Genomic DNA, 22,530 nt, shown 5'->3' on the forward strand with positions numbered 1-22,530 from the left:
CACTTTCAGATCTTTTGATGTGAAAGCAGATTGTGCCTATGTTTATACTGTCACATTCTGGGTGACAAGTCTCAAGTGAGCAGAACACATGTGCCCAGAAGGACTTAATGTGACATAGCAATTGGCTCTGCAGATTAAAGGGCGGTGCTTCCTCCAGAGACGGCGCCTGAATTACAAACATACGATCAATATTTCATCAAACACATTTTCACAGAGACTTTGATGGGAAGTTAAGAGATGAATTGTCTGGTTTCTAAAGTGATAAAAAAAAAGAGAGAAAGCTCTGAACATATTTTGGGCTGAATATATTCTGTATATGTGCATGATATCCCCCTTCACCTGCAACCTCACGTACAGAATCCCTGAAGCCTGACCTTAGATTACAGCAAATTACCATCATTATAGTTAATTTTATATAATTTTCATCCGTTATGATTTTTTTTAAATGATCCTGGATCGATCACTGAGGACCAAGAAGGAATGAATATTCACTGTGACTACCATCGATCAAAGGGGATGAACATATAAGAAGTTACAAGTAGGGATCACAGTGAGTGACATAACTAAACCTTGAAGCTACTTCATAAAATTAAAATATTATTGAAAACTGGTTTCCAGGTCTGTGTAGACCAATAAGTTAGTAGTGGTGCCCTTTTCTAAAAAGTATTGTATTATAACATAAGCAGAACCTACCCTTTAGATCTCCTGTCACTTCCACCCTCCCTTGCAATGATACTTTAACACGACGATGAACATCAAGTGCATAACTATAGTGGTAGCAGCCATAGCAGCCACCATGGGGCCCGCAGTGTCAAGGGGCCCAGCCATCTGATCTGCTACACAGAAGAATGGAAGTTATGCACCGTTATATATATGTATATTATGCTAGACATTGTCTAGAAGGGGGTCATGCAAATATCTGTTATGGGGCCCAGCCTCTCCTAGTTACGCCGCGGATGAACATGTGACTGATGTGGCCAATTGATGGCCTCAGACAGGGATATTTTAATGGGGAATGTAGAGGTAGCAGGTACTACAACGACTTGCGCCAGTCAATATCTGAAAATTCTGGAAAATCCTGCCCTTAAAGGAAATAGTAATAATAATTTTACTTGTAGAGCCATGTGCCCTGATTCCGATGGTTTCTTTATCTCATAGTTTTATGGATTGGTGTCAGCTTAAAGTCGCTTCTGGGTTCAGTTGTGCAGTTGAGTAGCTGGCGGCTGCTTTATGAAGGACACATAGCGCATGTACTGCATTTGGTGCGAGGAAGGAGGGGGCTCTGCTGAGCCCCTACCCCACCTCCAGAGAATTTAAGCCTCATTATCATATTTATAAAAAAAAGTATTTTTCAACAAATAGACCCCATAAAACTGTAAGAGAAAGACACAGCTGTAATATGCACATGGCTCTTCAAGTGAGTGATGCTGCTATATTTAGCCCCAATGTGGTAATAGATTTCCTTTAATCCAATATATTCTGAACATTAGCCAACAAGATATGCCCCTCACCCATTACTTGTTGGGGGCATCCAAATATGCCATTTCCCTAGGAGTTGTCCTAGGAGTTTTGACTCTCCCTGTATACCAAAGGCAAAGAGATACTTCCAAAAACAAGTTGAAGACAATATGGACTGTATGTCGTTTTGGGGTTCCATATGAATAAACCTTTATACTGTATGACAATGTAAGAAGGAAGAGCGGTGCTAAGCAATTCTATTACTTCCATAGTACAGGTATGTTCAGCTTGTATATAGAGCCAGGGGTAGAAATTTATTCTATCAGTCTGCATAGTGACCCTTAGTGGTTAATGACCTAATTATGGCAAGACTTATGTATTTTTTCTCCACTGGAACACCAATCATATAATGCTAAAACCTTTCAGTCCCTTAAAAAAAGGGGTTAGCAATAACCCCTTTCCTATCCTGGACTACAAGGGATGTTATGAAGGAAACATTTCTGCTTAAAAGATTCTACAAGCAGCTTTGACCATAAAAAGCTACAAAAAAATTGTTAGCTGTTGGCCAGGGATATCTGTGTAAACCTTACTATTTGTTTGTGTTGTTAGTAACAGCAGGACTGTGAAAATGCATTTTTATTTCAAGATTGTGGCTGGACTTTACTTGTGTCTTCACGAAACTACTGCAAAGCCCCTCCTTTCTTTGATTAATTCACTGGAATACCACCTGGGGGAGGCTTTGTGCAGCAGTACTGGGAATCCTACAATGCAGCTGCAATCCTGGAATATGAATGCATTAAAAAAAAAATACTTTTACACAGTTTTCCTGGGTTAGAGCCTAACACTGTATTCAGCTTTGTATGGTCAAATTTGACAATGAATGTCCATGCATATGAAGCACATAAACCAACAGGTGGCTATGTATGTCTCTGTTTAAAGAGCCAAAACTGTGTTCAAGACCTACAAGAGGACATGTCAGGGCACTTTGGGACACTAAACCACCCCCAGATCCTTATTAAGCTGTGTCTTGGTGTCTCAAATTGCCCTTTGCCCAGAGATGAGTCTGATGAGGCACAACGGACCAATCTTTTGTGTTCCCTGCACAGGTCTTTAGTGAAGCCAGAGCGCTACCCCGGCTTCATAGTGCAAGCGCCATAACTGCCGCGCATAACAAGTAAATCCAGGGTGTAGTACGCTGGCTTCTCTGTGCGACTGCGCATGCACAGGGTGCAGTGGATCAAGGTTTTTTTTATACCACCCACATAGGGACTTGCCAAAGGGCAATTTGGGACACTAAACCACTGGTCCATAAGAACTTGTGGGTGGTTTAGTGTCCCAAATCACCCTGACAGGTGCTCTTTAGAATTTTATTGCGTAAAAAAGAAAAGTTAAAAAATATAATTTAAGGCTTCTTGCACACAACTGATTTTAAGTGGTCGGATCAGACCCAATTTAATATGGAATCACACGGCCACATTTCACTTGAATGAGCAATAGAGTCGATCATTTGAATGTCCGTAAAGAGACGTGTCCTATTTTTGCTGGATTTACATCACCAAACTTCCTTTGGAAAGGGGAGGGGTCAGGAGTACCCCCCTCCCTTCTTCCTGTACCCGGTCAGAGGGTCCCCCGCGCATGGCTCAGGTGAACACAAGGCCGTCTGCTTTGATATCTGTTTATGCATGGACAAGTATGGACACTATAATTCTGATATACAAAAAATTATTGAGAAGGTAGTAGTGATGACCTATGTCATGCCTGTTCAGTCATTGGTGGACATGTATCTTTATTTATGCTTGGTTTATTTTATTTCCTTTTGGTGACTTTTCTCTGTGACTTTTGCAGTGTGCCTTATGTATCTTTATTTTCCAGATGTTCCATATGATTTCTTACTTATGTGCAGAGGAAGGATTTTTTTTTGGAATTATTTCACTTTTTTTTTTTAATGTTTACATTTTTGCCTTCACATTCATTGAACTTGATTGGTTACTTCTAAGGGTGTGGTCAAATGTGGAATTTGAGATGCATTTTACATTGTGCCATGTGACTGGTTAGAAAGTGTTTTTAGTCATTGTCGGAAGCAGCTGTGAAAATGTTATCACAGCTGCTTACACATCCAAAATAAGACTCCACATGCCTACTTGGTGGCCTTAATTGGCAGTCTCCGTAAGGAGAACTCTTACTTCCCAACCCCAGTCACAAGCCAAACCAATTCCCTACACAGTAATGGGGAGACCCAACCAGGTCGAAACAGTGCTGTCTACAGTTGGGAGTCTGTGCCTTCTGGAATAGATATCCTGGTTTGGTTATAATCCCACATCATATCATAAGACTTCTTGTAGGTCATGCTTGATGTCAAGGGAGCTGCCATATAAGATAGCTAAAAGAGCCGTGGTTTTCCTTATCCCATCCTGGAAAACTTTGCATATTTTCCCAGTATCCCCCTAGTGGAGCATGCATGGCTATAAGAATCCACACACCTACATGATGGCCTGAATTGGCAGTCTCCATAAGGAGAACTCTTACTACATATCCAACAACGAAGAGAAACACTTTCAAATCAATCAAATGCATGCTAAAATATAAAACACATGAGTTTCTGCGATACTTTTAAACATGCATCACAAACGCCACATGTGACCATACCCACATAGGTCATCATCTCCCTGGGGTGTGATAAGAGCTCAAAAAATGCAGGTGACAGCCTCAAATAAAAAATTTACATTGGTGTGCGCACCTGTATATAACCCCCTCACATGGCTTGTGTCCTTTCCTGCATATAACCCTCTCACATGGCTTGTGTCCTCTCCTGTATATAAGACCTCACATGGCTTGTGTCCTCTGCTGTATATAACCCCTCACATGACGTGTGCCCTCTCCTGTATATAACCCCTCACATGGCTTGTGTTCTCTCCTGTATATAAGACCTCACATGGCTTCTGTCCTCTGCTGTATATAACCCCTCACATGGCTTGTGTCCTCTCCAGTATATAACCCCTCACATGGCTTGTGTCCTCTCCTGTATATAACCCCCTCACATGGCTTGTGTCCTCTCCTGTATATAATCCCTCACATGGCTTGTGTCCTCTCCTGTATGAACCCACCCTCACATGGCTTGTATCCTCTCCTGTATATAACCCCTCACATGGCTGGTGTCCTCTCCTGTATATAACCCTCTCAATTGGCTTCTATCCTCTCCTGTATGTAACCCCTCACAATGGCTTGTGTCCTCTCCTGTATGTAACCCCTCACATGGCTTGTGTCCTCTCCTGTATATAACCCTCTCTAATGGCTTGTGTCCACTCCTGCATATAACCCCCTCACATGGCTTGTGTCCTCTCCTGTATATAACCCCTCACATGGCTTATGTCCACTCCTGTATATAACCCCCTCACATGGCTTGTGTCCTCTTCTGTATATAACCTCTGACATGGCTGGTGTCCTCTCCTCTATATAACCCCCTCACATACCTTGTATCCTCTCCTGTATATAACCCACTCACATGGCTTGTGTCCTCTTCTGTATATAACCCTCTCTAATGGCTTGTATCCTCCTCTGTATATAACCCCCTACATGGCTTGCGTCCTCTCCTGTATATAACCCCTCACATGGCTGGTGTCCTCTCCTCTATATAACCCCCTCACATGGCTTGCGTCCTCTCCTGCATATAACCCCCTCACATGGCTTGTGTCCACTCCTGTATATAACCCCCTCACATGGCTTGTGTCCTCTCCTGTATATAACCCCCTCACATGGCTTGTGTCCACTCCTGTATATAACCCCCTCACGTGGCTTGTATCCTCTCCTGCACATAACCCCCTCACATGGCTTTTGTCCTCTCTTGCATGTAACCCCTCACATGGCTTGTGTTCTCTTCTGTATGTAACCCCTCACATGGCTTGTATCCTCTCCTGTATATAACCCCCACAGATGGCTTTTGTCATTTCATGTATATAACCTCCTCACATGACTTGTGTCCTCTCCTGTATGTAACCCCTCACATGGCTTGTATCCTCTCCTGTATATAACCCCCACAGATGGCTTTTGTCATTTCATGTATATAACCTCCTCACGTGGCTTGTGTCCATGTGGATTTAAGACATTTGCAACTAAAAGCCTCAAACAGTAGCCAAAACTTGCGCCTGCCAGGATAGGAAAAACTAAACATGTATCGCAAGAAAAATAATCATACATAAGGTGCAAAAATGACCTTCCAAATGTCTCAATTATACACCCCCAAAAAAATTACTAAGATACATGTCCCCCACTGATTGCGACTGGTGACAAAAAGGAAGAGCAGGGGCAAACGTGTGCGGTGAGAAGTGTAATGGCCGGAGAATCCCTGCAGCTCTAGATGGAAGTATAGAAACAATCTATATCACTTGCTAATTTCCATTAAAGCATATTAATTGCATGAAGCTGCTGCTAATAAAGCTTGTGTGTCAGCCCGTGCACCCTTAGGCCCTGACTGTGTCTGACATATCTATTTTTTCCATTTTCCGTCTTCCGTGAAATTCTTTGCCTTAAGGTGGCAGTCATAATGGTGAATTTCTCACGGCTCCACATAAATATTTCTATTAGTATAATTTGTTCCATAAAAGACTAATATCATCACTACTCATTAATAGATTGCAGAACTGACTAGAAGAAGCAGATTTAGATGTTTACAGTCAGGGGATAAAAAGTTCTCTAATTAATGTGATTTATTATGCTGACGGAGCCAGCTGCCTCCATTCACTTCATTATAGCCCCGCTCTTGTCAGAAAATATCAATTCATAACACAGCTTTAGGTTCTTGTGGATCTTCGGGTAGTGCGCTGTATTGTCTTAGTGTCCTTGTAGGCTGACGTGTCCTCATCAAGATTATAGATTGTTGTCAAGCAGTTTTTTTGTTCTAGAATGAAGCAGATTTGTATCAATTGTTTCCATCCCGTATAAGTGCTCTTACATACAGTGCCACGTATCGCGACATTATGGCTCCGTACAATCCTCGAGGTTGGGTCCATGCGCACATGTACTGTTAAAAATATAAAACTATTTTGAGAAATGGAAAAAAGTACATTGAAAACATAAACATTATAAAGAACAAGACTGGGTTCACGTGTGGCGTTTACATTGAGTTGTTAAACGTAATATAACTGCTGGGGGGAAGAGATTTGCCTAATTACATGTTGTTAATATTTATGTTTACAAAACGCAAAGTTAACAGAATATTAGCACATGCTAACACAAAGTAACCAAATTACGTTAACAGTGAAGTTTGTAAATGCAAGGGCTACACAATATAATTAGGCAGATCTTTTCTCCTTAGCTGTTGTATTGCATTTCAGAACATAATGTACATGACACATGCGAACGCATGCTAAGTAAAATTCTTAAATCCTGATTACCCCTCCCACACACAGTGATTGACAGTGAGAGTCCTGATTACACAGCCCACACAAAGTGATTGACAGTGAGTCTTGATTACCCCGCCTACATACAAAAATTGACAGTGAGAGTCCTGATTGCCCCTCCCACACACATTTATTGACAGTGAGAATCCTGATTACTCCTCCCACACACAGTGATTGACAGTGAGAGTCCTGATTACTCCTCCCACACACAGTGATTGACAGTGAGAGTCCTGATTACCCCTCCCACACACAGTGATTGGCAGTGAGAGTCCTGATTACCCCTCCCACACACATTTATTGACAGTGAGAGTCCTGATTACTCCTCCCAAACACAGTGATTGGCAGTGAGAGTCTTGATTACCCCGCCCACACACAGAGATTGACAGTGAAAGTCCTGCTTACCCCCCCCCCACACACAGTGATTGACAGTGAGAGTCCAGATTACCCCTCCCACACACAGTGATTGGCAGTGAGAGTCCTGATTACCCCGCCCACACACAGTGATTGACAGTGAAAGTCCTGCTTACCCCCCCCCCCACACACACACAGTGATTGACAGTGAGAGTCCTGACTTCACTGTCCAATCACTGTGTGGGCGTGGGCGGAGTTATCAAGATTCGCTTGGGAATCACTGTGTGTGTGGGCAGAGTAATCAGGACTCTAACTATTAATTAATGTATGTGGGTGGGGTAAACATGAGTCTCACTGTTAATTGCTGTGTGTGAGTGGGGTAATCAGAATTTTCGCTATACAATCAATGTGTGTGTGGAAGTAGTAATCAGGACTCTCACTATTAATTACTGTTCTCTTACTGTAATTTACTATGTGTGGATGGGGTAATCAATTAGGGATATAGGCTTTTGGGTTAAATTTATGAAAAAAGTTAAAAGTTTATCCTTCAGTGATATTATCATTAAGTTAAAGGAGTCAAGCGCAAGTGTGCAATGTGATTTCCATCTCAAAAAATGTATTTAAATAAAATCTAACAGTGCTGGATATAGCCCTAAAAAAAGTGTCTGAATTACTTGTCATGTGGCCTTAAACAATGAATTACTGTACTGTATTATGAGCTTCCACGCAGCGGCACAGATGATTCTATAGGTTATGAAAGGGATTTTGGTCTGGAGAAAGTGCATGTCACTCTATTTGATGTGGCTGGCTATTTAAATAAACTTACTCAAAATAAATACTTAATTAAAAACTATGATTGCATTGTCCTTACGCCTAAACAATTCCTTTCCATGGCTGCAATGTAAAAAAAAATTAGTTTAAGGGCAGCACAGTGGCTGAGTGAGAGCACTTCTGCCTTGCAGCGCTGGGGTCCTGGGTTTGAATCCCACCCAGGTCAACATCTGCAAAGAGTTTGTATGTTCTTTCTGTGTTTGCTTGGGTTTCCTCTGGGTACTCCAGTTTCCTCCCACACTCCAAAACAAACTGGTAGGTTGATTACATTGTGAGCCCCATGGGGACAGGGACCAATTTGACATGCTTTGTGCAGCGCTGTGTAATATGTGTGCACTATACAAATAAAAAAATTATTATTATTAGTTTGTATATAACTCATCTGATGTCTATCACACTGAGTCCTGCTTAGTAAATTTAACTTGCAGTACCTCCTGCCTCCTTGTTCCTGATTGAAAGGCCTCACTGCTAGGACTTGCTGCTGTTTGGAACATTGAAAGAGTTCTGTTACATAAATGGGTACTTCATGTCATTTGACCAGGTTGATGTCATCTAAGGTCCTATTACATTTCTAAAGCTAGCCGATGTATGTATCTGATTACATGAAATAAACAGCAGAAGTAGGGAGTAAAAGTCTATGGAGACATGCTGTGATTTCATGTGATCAGATACATACATGGGGTAGATGTTACAAATGTAAGTGGGTAAAGGACTTTAGATGACTTACAGTATGGTGTTGTATGCTGTATCAAAAGCCATACCATAAAGGTGCTCAAAAAAAAGTTAGTGCACACTTCCTGAGCAATTAAGTCGGTGTGCCACTTTTGATCAATCAGGTGCACTACTTTTGATAAATGTGGCCCAATGGTGAGAAGAGGTATGGGACATTGGGAGGAGTAGATGGGAGGGGCCGGCTAAACCCCCTCTGATACCAGGTAATATAGCATAAAGTTGATTTATGGGTTTGTAAGGAAAACTATGTTCAGCTAAAAGAAAGGACTCTAATATGGCTCTACGGGGACCAGGCACTTGCTGTATTTTTGAAAATCTGGTGACAGGTCTGGTATGTCTGGTGACTACAGCGGCTGATGCATAACAAACTCATTCATGCCTTCAACACTGATGGGTGATCATCTCTTTTCAGTGAATTAACTTTTATCGTGAACCAGTAGTTACAGGATGTTTAGCATGCAGAACACAATGGGGCTTTTACCTACCCAGTCCAGTAGCGATCCAGTGGTGCGTTCTCCGACAAGGATTCAGGTTCTGACCGGATTCACTAAGGTCCGTACGCCCAATGTCCACCAGGTGTCGCTGCTGTGCTGAGGTCCGCCGGAGTTCACCTTTTTCTCTTTGGTGCAAGTAAGTGCGTGTCAAGCGACACAAATTCTTTTTTAAATACCGGATTTTTTACGTCCCCTGATTTTCGTTGTGTGCAAGCCGGCGCAGATGCGACACAATCCGATCGCGTGCGCCAAAAACCTGGGGCAATTCAGGGAAAAACGGTGCAAATCGGTAATATTTGGGAAACGCGGCTATTCGGCCCCTTAGTAAATGAGCCCCATTGATCTAAATAGATTAGAATGGACATTACATTTGGGTTCTGCAAGGCAGCGTTCACAATAAAGCAGTCATCAATGAGGCCAAAGGGCATCTACTTCTTTGTCTTTCAGTAACTTTTCCAGTCTCTCCGTATCTCTGTTGTAACTTGCTGATGTCACTCAGTGACACTCTGTGGCCACTTCCGGCTGAGAACATCCTCCTTGGAGCCAAGTTGTCATTTATCATTGTTGATCTTACAATGATAAAATAGAAACAGCATGATGAGGAGGACTGTTTAAATACCAATTATAATGGAACCAGTAAATGTAATGGATTAAATACCTTTTGTGAATTTTGATGAAAGCTCTGTGTTAGAGAACAGCAAGTTGTGCAAAAAGTAATCAAACATTGGAAAGTTGGACATGTGCATTCAAAATATTAGCAGAGGTCACATTAAGTTTACCGGTACTTAAAATACTTTTAAAATGCAATAAAGTTCAATTGTGAAATTAACTTAAAGCCACATTTAAGTAAAGTGATGCAAACTCCCTTAAAGCCATAAGCCACACTGCATTTGGTGTGCATAGGGTATTGGTCACAGTTAGCTACAGTACATATTTTACTAGTTCCAAAATCTTTCACAGAGGAAATATATCTCACCTCATGAAACAGAAACTAATATATTGGGGCTCTGCATTATTTGTAATTTCCAAATACAGTCTTCCTGGTAGAGTCACTGCAGCAGGGTAGTAGGGAGCTTGATTTCCCATGGCTTCCATGCAGCTCATCAATGTAAATGGCGGTCTATCGCTTGCTGGCTCTGGGGGCAACCAGAGGAATATTGATTTCCCAATAGATTTCTTGCTCTAGCTGCTGATCACAGATTTTCTAGTGAAAGTGTATTGGGGAATAATAAAAACATACTTATACTTTAATATGACAAGAACATCTTAGTTCATATCACCGGTCCATGATCTTATATTGGTCTGGATATCAAAAACACATGTGATCTCCCATTAGTACAATCATCACTTTACTGCATACATCTTGTGTCTAATTGTGTCTGTTAAACTCGATTTTTGCATATGAATTTGCATTTTTAATAGTGTTTCTATGTTAACTTTCAGTAATTGTCCTTTTTGTGATGGTGAGATGACGGCCGGTTGGTATATGATAGGTGGGTGGGGGGGGATCATTGAATGCCTGTAGGTAAATGAAGCCAGCAGGGGCACAGTACTGACTTAACATGATGACTGTGTAGCCATTGAGTCCTAGGGCATACCTGTCACTCAAATATGTCTGAGAACTGAAAATAATGTGACAATATTAATTGAAGGTAAATGGGTTATAAGTACGTGGGCTCAGTAATGATTAGGGTATTCATCAGTCACTCTGTCATTATACTTTATCATACTGTAAGTACAGTAAATAGAGCTATTTTATTCGTTTTAAGAATCTATTGCAATTTTTGTAGTTATAATTTCCGCATTTGGAGCAAATTTATTAATGTTGTCTAATATTTGACTCAGAAACAGTCAGTCAGAAAATACATGGGAGCACATTTACTAAGGGTCCGAGGACCACATTTCCGTCAGGTTTCCAGGCTATTTTCATTTTGTGCCGCATTTAAAAGGGGTTTTTGGCGCACGCGAACAGATTTTGGTGACTTTTATGCGACACAAACCAGGGGGTGTGGCCGTCGGTCAACCCAACTGATTCGGACTAAGTGCGGGATTTAAAATTCAAATTGTTTCGCAAGACATGGACTCACATACACCGGGAAGAAGAAGGTGGACCTCAGTGGGGAAGCGACACATGCAGGATACGGACGCATGATCTTGGTGAATCTCGCCGGACTTCATCCTCGTCGGACAGTCCAGATCGGGAATTGCAACAGGACCGGGTAAGTAAATGTGCTTCAGTGTCCCAAAAAACTGGCAGTTAACAATATGAATCTTCCCCGCCACTTTTCAGTTTTCTACGACCCTCATGCCACTATAGGGGTGTTGGGACAGAGAGCGGGCGGGCAACGGGGCAGGCAGATAGTGGTCGGGAGTTTGAATGCCCGACCTGCCTCATTTAATATAGTCTCTGCCGGAGTGTCAGCAAGAAACTGCTATTTCCGACCTGGTCTACAGATTGAACTTGCGTCTGTATATACCAAGAGGCCAGAGCCTCCTAGAAGATGCGATCACTACAGCGCCGGAGGGGCGTATTTTAAAACTGGTGTTCTAAACACAAGTCTTAATATAATCCCTCCATTAAGTTTATCCTAATGGAACTTCCCAATTTTCAAATATCAATAACAAGGGACAAGCGAATGATTGAACATTCAAGACACTAAACCTTCTCCAAATCTTACAGAAGATTAGCTTGGTTCTGAATCAAATCAGTCCAAACCAATGGTGTTCCAATTGTCCTGGATATTAGTTTATAACCCAACTCTTTAAAGCACTGATTTTATTGTTCATAACAAAAGGTCCTAGGTTGTTTCATTCATTGTCTATGAGATTTTTCATTACATTTATGGTTAGCGACCGTTAGGGGTAGAGTTGATCCTCACCTTAATTTTTACCCTTATTCTAACCCAAACGCTAACTTCTGGGATAACCGACAAAAAAGGCATTTTGGTTAGATTGTGAGCCATTGGGGACAGGGACTGAGTTGGCAAGTTCTGTGCAGTGCTGCATAATCTGTGTGCACTATATAAATAAAGGAATTATCATTATTATTAGGATGGGATTTATAGGACAGGATGAGTTTTGGTCTTGAGCTCTAGAGTTGAGTGGTATTATCAATCTGAAACCCCATAATCAGAAATCCACTGTATTTCCTATCTGTCTAATAAACGAACCCAACCTATTACTATTACAACTGCAATGAATAAGCAAATAATGAACCCATAGACAATGGAGAACTCTGTGAATTTGCCTGTGATGAACACAAGTGCATTGCTCTACACATCTAACCATAATGCTGAGCCCTCTTCCCATCTTATAATGAAGATGACACTTATAGTTAACCTGAAATGGGATAATTGATATTTACATTGCTTTCTCCCAAGTGTCCATGAAAAACATAATGCGTGTGTCCATGAGAAATATAACAATCCCCTAGATTATTCTGGATGATTGTCTTCTATGCAGACGTATCAACTCTCACCTCAGGGGCTATTACTCCCACAATGGATCACTCAATTTGAAGGACTCCTATATTTAACAGTGGAGAAATAGTATTAATATCCTTTTTGATTATAAGAAGAAATATATATTCAAATAAATAACTTGATTGTTCCATTTGTTTAAGATAAACAAAGAAAATATTACAAAAAGAACATTTACAAGTTACACAATAAATTACATGATATACTGGTGGACTTTCCATTTCTGTAGTATACTTTTTACATGTTCTCCATTTTCCTATTGGTAAAGTAGGATTTCCTGATTTGTGGGTTGATGTTCATGAGTATATGAGTGTTCGATGGCTGGGCCAGTTAGCTGCTAGGAACAGTGTCTGGAAACTTTTTAAAGAGAACCCCTCAGGCAAATTAACCCCCTAAACTAAATATATTTTCATAAACTGTCATTAGAAAGCATTGCCTCTATCCCTTCATTGTCACTCTACATGCCTGTAAACCTAAGCAATGAGGTCCTAAAGCTGTATGCAAATGACCTGTGAAATGTCCAATGAGTCATTATCATATTCAAGCTGTCCAGCTTATTCATGAGTGGGAGGTACAGCCACACCCCCAGTGCTTGACTGACAGCCTGTATAATGATGTCAGGTATAAAGGTGTAATGGCTCCTCCATGTGCTTCCTGGTGCTGGCGCCTCCTGCAGCCTGTGTGTATGAGATACTCCTATACACATGACTGACAGCCAGTATAATGGTGTGAGATATAATGGTGTAATGTCTCCTTCATGTGCTTCCCGGTGCTGGCGCCCCCTGCAGCCTGTGTATGTGTATAAGAGAGATACAACAGCTCCAGGCAGCCATGTTATAGCAGAACATGTCAGGTACATGTGTAGCTGATGTCTGTGTCTCACACATGTGTATTAGGAGGATGCAGCATGTCAGCAGATGCAGCACAGACACTAACAATGCTTTACTATACATTACACACAGACACGAGCAGGGGGAGGAGAGGGGAGGGGGAACAGGGGTGACATCACTGCCTCTGACCATGTGACCAGCCTCATTTACATAATAAAGAATAGATGATTTTATAATGATTAATGTATGAAATAACTAGATAAAGGCTGTGATGGGATCCTTGTGAGCTTCTCCAACAGGTAGTAGTGACAGGACTAGTGACAGAGACCTGATGACAGGTATCCTTTAATACTTACTAGTTCACCACCCAATTTGCTGGTCTCCTGGCTCTTTGTTGCGAGTGTTGTGTCTGTCTACAATCTATTTTGATTGTTTCTCTGTGTTTGTTTTTCATCTATTCTGAGCATCTATTCAAAAAAGGGATTGACAACTAGTTAACAATCAGCAGAAGCAGGAGTTGTAGGTGAGGTGAGAGCCTGCACCTCTCTATATAATATAGAAATTTAGATTTGTTAATAAAATACAAAATGCTCCATAATACAGATACAGATAATAAATGGTTGGACCTAAATAGCTTTTCCAACACAGCAAATCTCAAAAATGTGCCTCCTGAAAGTCATTAAAGGAAATCCACCATCAAAATCAAACATGATAAACTATGGACACTTACTCATAATTCTGCTAAATATCCAGAAAGGATCTTGGGGGCATTACCAGAGCCGCTATGTACAGTACAGGCGGTCCCCTACTTAAGAACACTCGACTTACATACGACCCCTAGTTACAAACGGACCACTGGATATTGGTAATTTATTGTACTTTAGTCCTAGGCTACAATAAACAGCTGTAACAGTTATCACCGGTGTCTGTAATGAAGCTTTAGTGTTAATATTGATTCTTATGACAACCCAAAATTTTTAAATTCCAATTGTCACAGAGACCAAAAAAGTTCCGGTTGGGATTACAATGATAAAATATACAGTTCCGACTTGCATACAAATTCAACTTAAGAACAAACCTACAGACCCTATCTTGTATGTAACCCGGGGACTGCCTGTAGCTGTCATCCACTGAGAGGCATTTTATTAATCTACAAGCAGCCTAAGGGTCCTTCAGAAGACCCCAGACCGCTATGTGATAGTTTTAGTGCCCTCCCCCCCAATGATCTCTTTTGCAGGGTGCTGTTTGGGTGCATTATGATGCACCGAAACACCAGAGAGAGGTGAGTATAGTGCCTTTGTTATTTAAAAACATAATAATGATTGCTTTTAACACTTTAACTGGATTATACCTATTGTATTGTCTTAAGATTGTACACCCATTCTGCCTAGAATAGAAAATACAGATTCACATAGTTAACAAAAAAATTTGAATCCTACTAAAAATATCATTTATAAAATGTATGTGCCCTAGATATAACATGAAACAGAAATTCAAAAATCTATGACTACAGTATTTCTCTAGTTTATTCTAGCTCATTGTCCTACATGTAGACAGGACTCTCACCAGAAATACTACTTTAATATGATTCCAATATGCAAGAAGTATATATAGCACTATCCATAGGCTGCTGTATGAGACAAATATTTCAAATATTTATATGTGACACATGAAGTAATGTGGATACATGGCAATAGACATGTTCCCTATTTTTAAAAATTTTATTACATATTTTCAGCTATATCATTATTATGGCTTAATTTTCCGATGGGAGAATGTAGGATGATGTCCATGCGGATTAGTATATAAATACCAGGACAACATATTCATAATCTACCATACAGTATATGTTTTCTTTTACTGGGGGGGTCAATGCTGAGTTATTCCATAAAGCAAATAGGAAATCGCTCTTTATACCTCCCCAGGCTATGCTTACTGCTTATTGCCTCCACATAGTAACAGAATAATAATACCATATATAAAATGGATAGTCTCTAAATTAAATGGGCCTAGAAGAGAAAACACAGAACTTAGGGTGGAAAAAAAATAAAGTAAAATATTAAACAAAATAGAAGACATATGTAAAAAAGCCTAAAAAAAAACCTTGTATATTTGGTATACTCACTTCTTCAAAAAATAAAATGTGGTCAAATGGTATAATGGAAATCATATCTCATTTGTAACACATAAACACCTGAAAAAAGTTGGGTGTTTCTAGAAGTAACTTCAAGAATAATTTTAACATTATGTCATATACAGAACCACAAAAAATATAAAATTAATTAAAAAATTACAGAATTGGTATTTTTTTATATGGATGAGTCTTTTTTTATGCTGAAGATTATTCTCAATTGTGAATATACATAATAATACTTCTCTATTTATATAGTGCAAACAGATTCTGCAGCGCTACACAACCCCATGTTCCCATGGAGCTCACAATCTTCTCAACATGGAGAGAACATACAAACTCTTTGCAGATGTTGACCTAGATGGGAATTGAACCAGCACTGCATGGCTGTGGTGCTAAACACTGAGATATATACTCCACTATAAAGTAGCACACCACCCATCCCATATGCTGGGTATGATTCTCTGTATATTACACTATAGTAAGCCTCCTGTTTAGTTTTTACAAAAACAAATATATCCACCATGAAAGGTCCTGCAGCAATGAGGCCAGCAGCAGTCCAACAACTCACAACCAATTGGCGTCCACCAATGATATCATATTTGCTGCCAATGCTTTATGATACAGCAGGCACCTGTCTTGTATGTATAGGGCTCACAACGAGGTTAATATGAATTTGCATTTCTTATTCTAATGAATTTAATGTTTACTACTATTTATATTTGAACACATTTTAATTAGATTCTGTGATTAGATTCAGTGTTCTGACTATATATACCTGCTGAGGTTGGAATATATTGTGTCCTGACACATCATACATGCAATAAACCTAACTTTCCCCAACATCTTTGGAATTACTTATTTCAAAATTCTCATATGTGATTTCCCCCTTTCAAAACATATTGAACAAATTGTGTTTCTCACCCTTTTCTAATGGATTTTTTTTTCTAAAGCTTCTTGTCAAAGATCTTTCTGAGCAGCAGAGGAGTGGGCAGAAACTAACTTCTTCCTGTTTTTGCCCTAAAGCTGAGTCAATTCCAAGCTGCCCATAGTTTCCATGACACTCTTTATCCGCTCATGAACTAACTTATCAGCAAGTCAAATGAGGTTCCAACAAGTAAATCCCATGAACATTACATATTGTACATACAGGATCTATATAGTGACTTGCATGGCAGCTTTCATCATAGGTAGGGACATGGATTATAGAATAAGTAGTAAAAATAGCAGTTAAATAGTTACAGTGTATAGTCTGTGCTTTGTAAGCACTAAGGGTTAACTGTCTGTGAAGATAGTGTCTGAAGAGGAGGCTGCAGAGGGGTATATGATGAGCTTGAGGTGCAGGAGAGACAGTAAAAGTTGTGCAGGATCACATATTGAACTAGAGGGACTAAAATGGCACAGAGGAGCCATTCTAGCTCACTATTCTTTTCAGGAGAATTCTGCATCCACAGAGATGCACAGACACAAGACTCTCCTCCTAGCTAACCAGAGCAGCATCTTATGATCTCCCCCTCCCGCCAGATTGAAAAGGGAAAAGGAGCTTTACCTCTCTGGCAGTCAGAATCCATAGAAATTCTTGTTTACACAGTTTCCAGTTTCACAGAACAGGTCAGTGCAGAGAGAGGAGACAAGAACAGCATTTGATAGGTTAAACTGAGGAGGATAGCAGGTGATGAGGAGGGGGCTGCATATAATGTATTGGGGGTAAGGAAGGGGCTGCATATAATGTATTGGGGGTGAGGAGGGGGCTGCATATAATGTATTGGGGGTGAGGAGGGAGATGCATATAATGTATTGGGGGTGAGGAGGGAGATGCATATAATGTACTGGGGTGAGGAGGGAGATACATATAATATATTGGGGGTGAGGAGGGAGATGCATATAATGTATTGGGGGTGAGGAGGGGGATGCATATAATTTTTTTGGGGAAAGGAGGGAGATGCATTTAATCAAACTATGGGTAGTGAGGGGGGCCTGGGCTGTATATAATTAATCCATGGGGGGGCTGCATATAATTAATTTGTGTGGGTGAAGAGGCTGTATATAATGAATCCATGCCGCTATGCAAATTTACTGCAAAGGGGCACACTGAGGCTGTGTCGCACAAGGGCCCACTGAAACCTGGAGCCGGCCCAGAGTACAAGGATCTCTCCAAAGATCTTTTTATCCCTTGGCCTGTGACCAGGACAAGGGGGCATCCTCTACGCCTAGAGGAGAGGCGATTTTACCATCACCATAGACAAAGGTTCTTTACTGTACGAGCAGTGAGACTGTGGAACTCTCTGCTGCAGGAGGTTGTTATGGCCGACTCTATGTACATGTTCAAGAGAGGCCTGGATGCCTTTCTGGAGAGAAAAAATATCACGGGTTATGGGGATAAAACATTTACTTAATTCTTAAAGGTTGGACTTGATGGACTTGCGTCTTTTTCCGGCCTTATATTCTATGATACTGTGATTCAACCAATTACACATTACACATTGGACATCTCTTATCGATGAGGCATCTTTCTTCTTCATAAATACTGTACTTCTGCATCAAAGACAACGATGAGACTTATTTCAGGATTTTTGTACCTAATTCATGCAGGTTATCTGCCTGTCAGCGATCTGGATTAGTTACTTGAGCGCCATTATTGGTAATTTCAGTCATTAGGCGGTGCCATTAATGCAGCCATTAACCTTTCTTTTCTGAATGAGGCAAACATTATCTTATGCTCTCAAGATCAGACCCTTCTCCCTCTGTATTATGAAGTATTGCTGAAGAGTTTACATTTTAGAACATTTTAGATGTGCACAGAAAGTCCCTGAAGTAATAATATATATTATTAATGGGGTATGTCTTGCAAAACATTTTCATTGTGTTCATAAAATTTCAACTTGGATGACAGTAAGTTTATTTTCTGCTTTTGTTTTATCTTAACCCACCTACAGCATCATCCGTGCAGCAAAGTGGTGTACAGTACATAAATATGGTCTGTTTCGCAGCATCTTGAAACTTTGCTTTTCATTCCCCTATATTTTTCAGAGAAAACCCTTATTCTTTAGAATTTTAATATGCAATAATTCCCTAGAATGACCTGTAGATCTGTAGATTGTCCCACAAAACCAAAGTAATTATGGATCGGAATTTGATGGGCACGAATTCTACTTTATCCCAATGGGTAGCTTTGGAAAGCAGAGGGGAGAGCTATCAGAGGATCTATTAACAAACTGAAATATTGGAAATTGAGATCCCGACCAACCTCCTAATTAAGAGAGGAAGAGTGGAAGAGAGAAGAAAGGGAAGGGAGTCTGCTTTTTTTCCTCTCCAAGTTGGCTCATTTGGGGTGCGTTGGGAGGGACTCTTAATTTTTATCATATTTACAGATTCTTGTATCCCTGATGAGTAGGATTCTTGGAGTTTAGGTCCCTGCACATAGTATTATGTAAAGAGAACCTGTCACCAGGAATGTCAAATATAGCTGATGACAGGTTCCAGTAACCTATACTATACTGATTTTAAAAATGCCAGTGTGTGTCTGTGTCTCAGGCTCCTCATTCATTTTCCCTCTACTCCACCCCATCCCACTCCCTCCCTTATCTGCTCAATGCACATGAGAGGAAGTGGGGAAGGGGCAGAAACTGCGTTAGAGTGGAGATGACCCCCCCTGCTGTGCAGGACTCACCATGCACTGCTGGCAAGGAGCCAGGTAATGTGCATTAAACTTATATAAACTACTGAAATAATTTAGAAAGCTGACAAACGCATTTTTAAAAATCAGCATAGCACGGGCTATTAGAACCTGTCACCAGCTAAAAATCTGAATCGTGGTGACAGGTTCCCTTTAAGACCACTGCTGAACCCTATATAGTTAGCGCCTGGGGGCACAATTGATTTTATAACAATGTTACTAAATTTGAAGTAACTTCCATGTTATTATATTGCATTAATAAAGCTGTAGAGCTACCGTCTGTCCCTGAAGGTTGTACTACAATGCTGGGTAGTATTTTCTAGATATCCACCGATATAACCTGTGAATTTTGTGTATCCTAGCTCTCCCCCTCCCCTCTATTTTCCCACGTTCATTCCAGTATTACAATCTCGTCTCACTCGCCGCGCTATTCCACAACATATATTTCTCAGCCCCAGAGTTCACTTTTTATGATGATAAATCTGTCCCTTTAGTTAAACTCTCTGCCTCCTAACAGTGGAACTGTGTAAATTTTCACCTGCACTTAAAACCGTACGCCGCTGCTACCAAAGGAGGGGGTATTTAATTGCTCTCAGCGGCATTAACTGGCCATCGATTTCCTCTTCTTTATTTCTCTTTCTGGTTTTGAAGTTTCTCTCTACTTTCACTTCACACCTAACGTTATAAAAGAACTGGAGTGAGAAGTGAGAAGATTTTATCGCTATATAACCACCGCTCCATCACCATGGTATCATATCACCGGCAAACAGCTATGTTTTCTAAGCGCTAATATACATTGCAAATCAATAAGTGGTAAGAAGCAGAATGTCTACCCTTAGATCTTCTGTCCCTAAGGGACAACGTTAGCCTGGGCATATTAGATATCCATGACTAGTTTTCTGACAGGTTTATAATGAAAAGACACACTAAATCTAGTTCTTGTTAGTACAATTACCTACAGATATGTCCTTCATTACTTTTCCTCTTGGCTCGACACATCTCGAAATGAGCAGCGTTAGATGATGAGCTTTGAATTAAATATGATTTTATGATACTCTGCCAGGAGTTGTATATGTTTACGTGTATCAAAATGCTTGTGCTTGTAATATGAGGTACAAACTTACAAGGGTATTGCTGGTAAAATTTGTTAACATTTTTAATGAAAATAAGAATAATATAAAAATAGTATAAATAAAATAAGTACAAACAAAATGTAGAGAAAGAACCTTAAGTTAAAATCAAGTATTACACTAAATAAGCATATAAATAAAATTTTGTAATATAATACATAATGATTTAAGGTATAAAATCATGTGGCTGCTGTTGTATACTGTTACACCCTTCTCTGTTTTGCTGACCTTTTGCCTGAGCCTTGACTTTTCTCCTGTATTATAATTGTGTACCTTGTCTCCATCTTGGTTTGACCTGGTTTCAAGTCAAACCAAGTTGCCATTAAGGTTGCAAAACCTAGCACACCTGTTTTTTAGCTAAGTGCAAAAATGTCAACCTTACAAAGGATCATCTTGGCAGTAGAATGCACCATTCTTGGGGTAGAGACTGCACACACTTAGTCACTTTAGGTATCCTTTATTGATAATGCATTTTTTAAATATTTTCAATTGTATACCATAGCTTTATTGCTCCAATGCAAAATAAGTCTCCAATCACACAAACTATCAATGATGCCCAATGAGATTTGGAAAATATCTTGTGGCTCAACACACAAAGTTGCAACAACAACCAGGAACATGGTTGTCCACTTGTTGTCCAAGGTGGTGCACAAAGTGGTTGAGGCTTTCATCTCCTATTAAAACTTGTACTCAAAACGTACCTCTAACTATTAACATAGTTTCCTTTTATATCCATGATTCTGTGCTGGTTATTTTCATAAGAAGGTTTGTTGTTTTCCAATACCAAGCTCTAAATTGCCTCCTTGTCTTGACAGAAACCTGACTGCCTACAGCTATCGCTGTGGAAAGCTTCACAAGGACAGATTTATTGTGAGTCAATTGAATAAATTAACAAATACATCTTTAGACGGTTAATGTCTAAGACTCCCCTATTGGTAACTGCAGGAATTTAGAACATTTACTTAACCATGGCGGTGAGAAATAGAGCAGGGCATGTGGTGCTCTGTATCAAACAATTTTAGCTCCGACTCCCATCATTTTGTATCTGAAAACCATTTTGCTATAGTTTATTGAGAAATTTGAAGGGGATTCCCATTTGTTTTATATGACCATCTTCAGGACTATCACCCAGACCTTGCATCGATCATGTGTTCATAGTGCATTCAGCAGATGGCTGGGTGTCATAAACTCGGTGTCATAAACTGTAGACTTGGGTTGCAACATAGAGATGCCGGGCTTCTATTTATGACAACACCCAGCCCCACGTAGATCAGCTCTTTGGGTCTGCCATGAAAAAATTGTCTGAACAGCACATTTTTCTAGAGCACTGACAATATAGTATATGGCCTTTCCTTAGTTCATCAGTTGGAGATTCAGGTTGGGGGTCGGTCACTCAATCACTAAAGTGGTTGACTTGTATAAGCAGAATGTATCAGAAAGAAGCATATGGATCTCTGTATTCTTCTGTGTCCACCTTGTGCTTTTTAGGCTTACCTTCCATTAATAAGCCTCTATAGTGTGGCTAAACCACCATGCAGTGTATATAGCTATCTATTTCTGGCTCTGGTGAACAACCTGTCCAGAACAACCCCTTTAAGCTTGGCATTGGACCAGAATATACACATAACTCCCCAGATACCAAATTAAGACATTCCTCTAAATTTGATAATGAATTTGTATGTTTTCTCTTGTACCAGCATCTCGTAAATAATAGTAGACTTGAACATTTTTTAAGTTATTCCCATTTTTTTAAAACTGGTTTCCTGTTTTCAGCTCTTCAGTATGTCATAATCTGGTCATGACCTGGTCGCGACTGACGGCTTCAAATTGCCTTTGGCAAAGTCTCCCTTCCCTGCTTCCCCTGTAATTTGAATGATTCACTTAGTTGAAATACACAATTTCTCTATGACCTTAATTAAACAATAATGAAAGTTTGGTCTAATAGTTATGATGCAATTTCCTGAGCCATTTTTGGGGGTACACATAAAGCAACCATTCACTGTTTAAGTGGAGGTGAATCTC

The 22,530-nt window shown here is 40.2% G+C and overlaps 1 long non-coding RNA gene across 1 annotated transcript in view; it reads right to left on the bottom strand.

The window, feature by feature from the left end:
• Positions 1 to 12,753: 12,753 nt before the first annotated feature.
• LOC140065651 (uncharacterized) overlaps positions 12,754 to 22,530 on the bottom strand; it is a 40,606-nt gene continuing 30,829 nt past the window's right edge. The window contains exons 2-3 of the long non-coding RNA XR_011848002.1: positions 13,928 to 14,038; positions 12,754 to 12,787 (exon numbers count right to left, since the gene is read on the bottom strand). This is a non-coding gene — a long non-coding RNA (uncharacterized lncRNA). The remainder of the gene's footprint in view (positions 12,788 to 13,927; positions 14,039 to 22,530) is intronic.

This window comes from Engystomops pustulosus, chromosome 6 (assembly GCF_040894005.1).
Source record: "Engystomops pustulosus chromosome 6, aEngPut4.maternal, whole genome shotgun sequence".
Taxonomy (NCBI): Eukaryota; Metazoa; Chordata; class Amphibia; order Anura; family Leptodactylidae; genus Engystomops; species Engystomops pustulosus.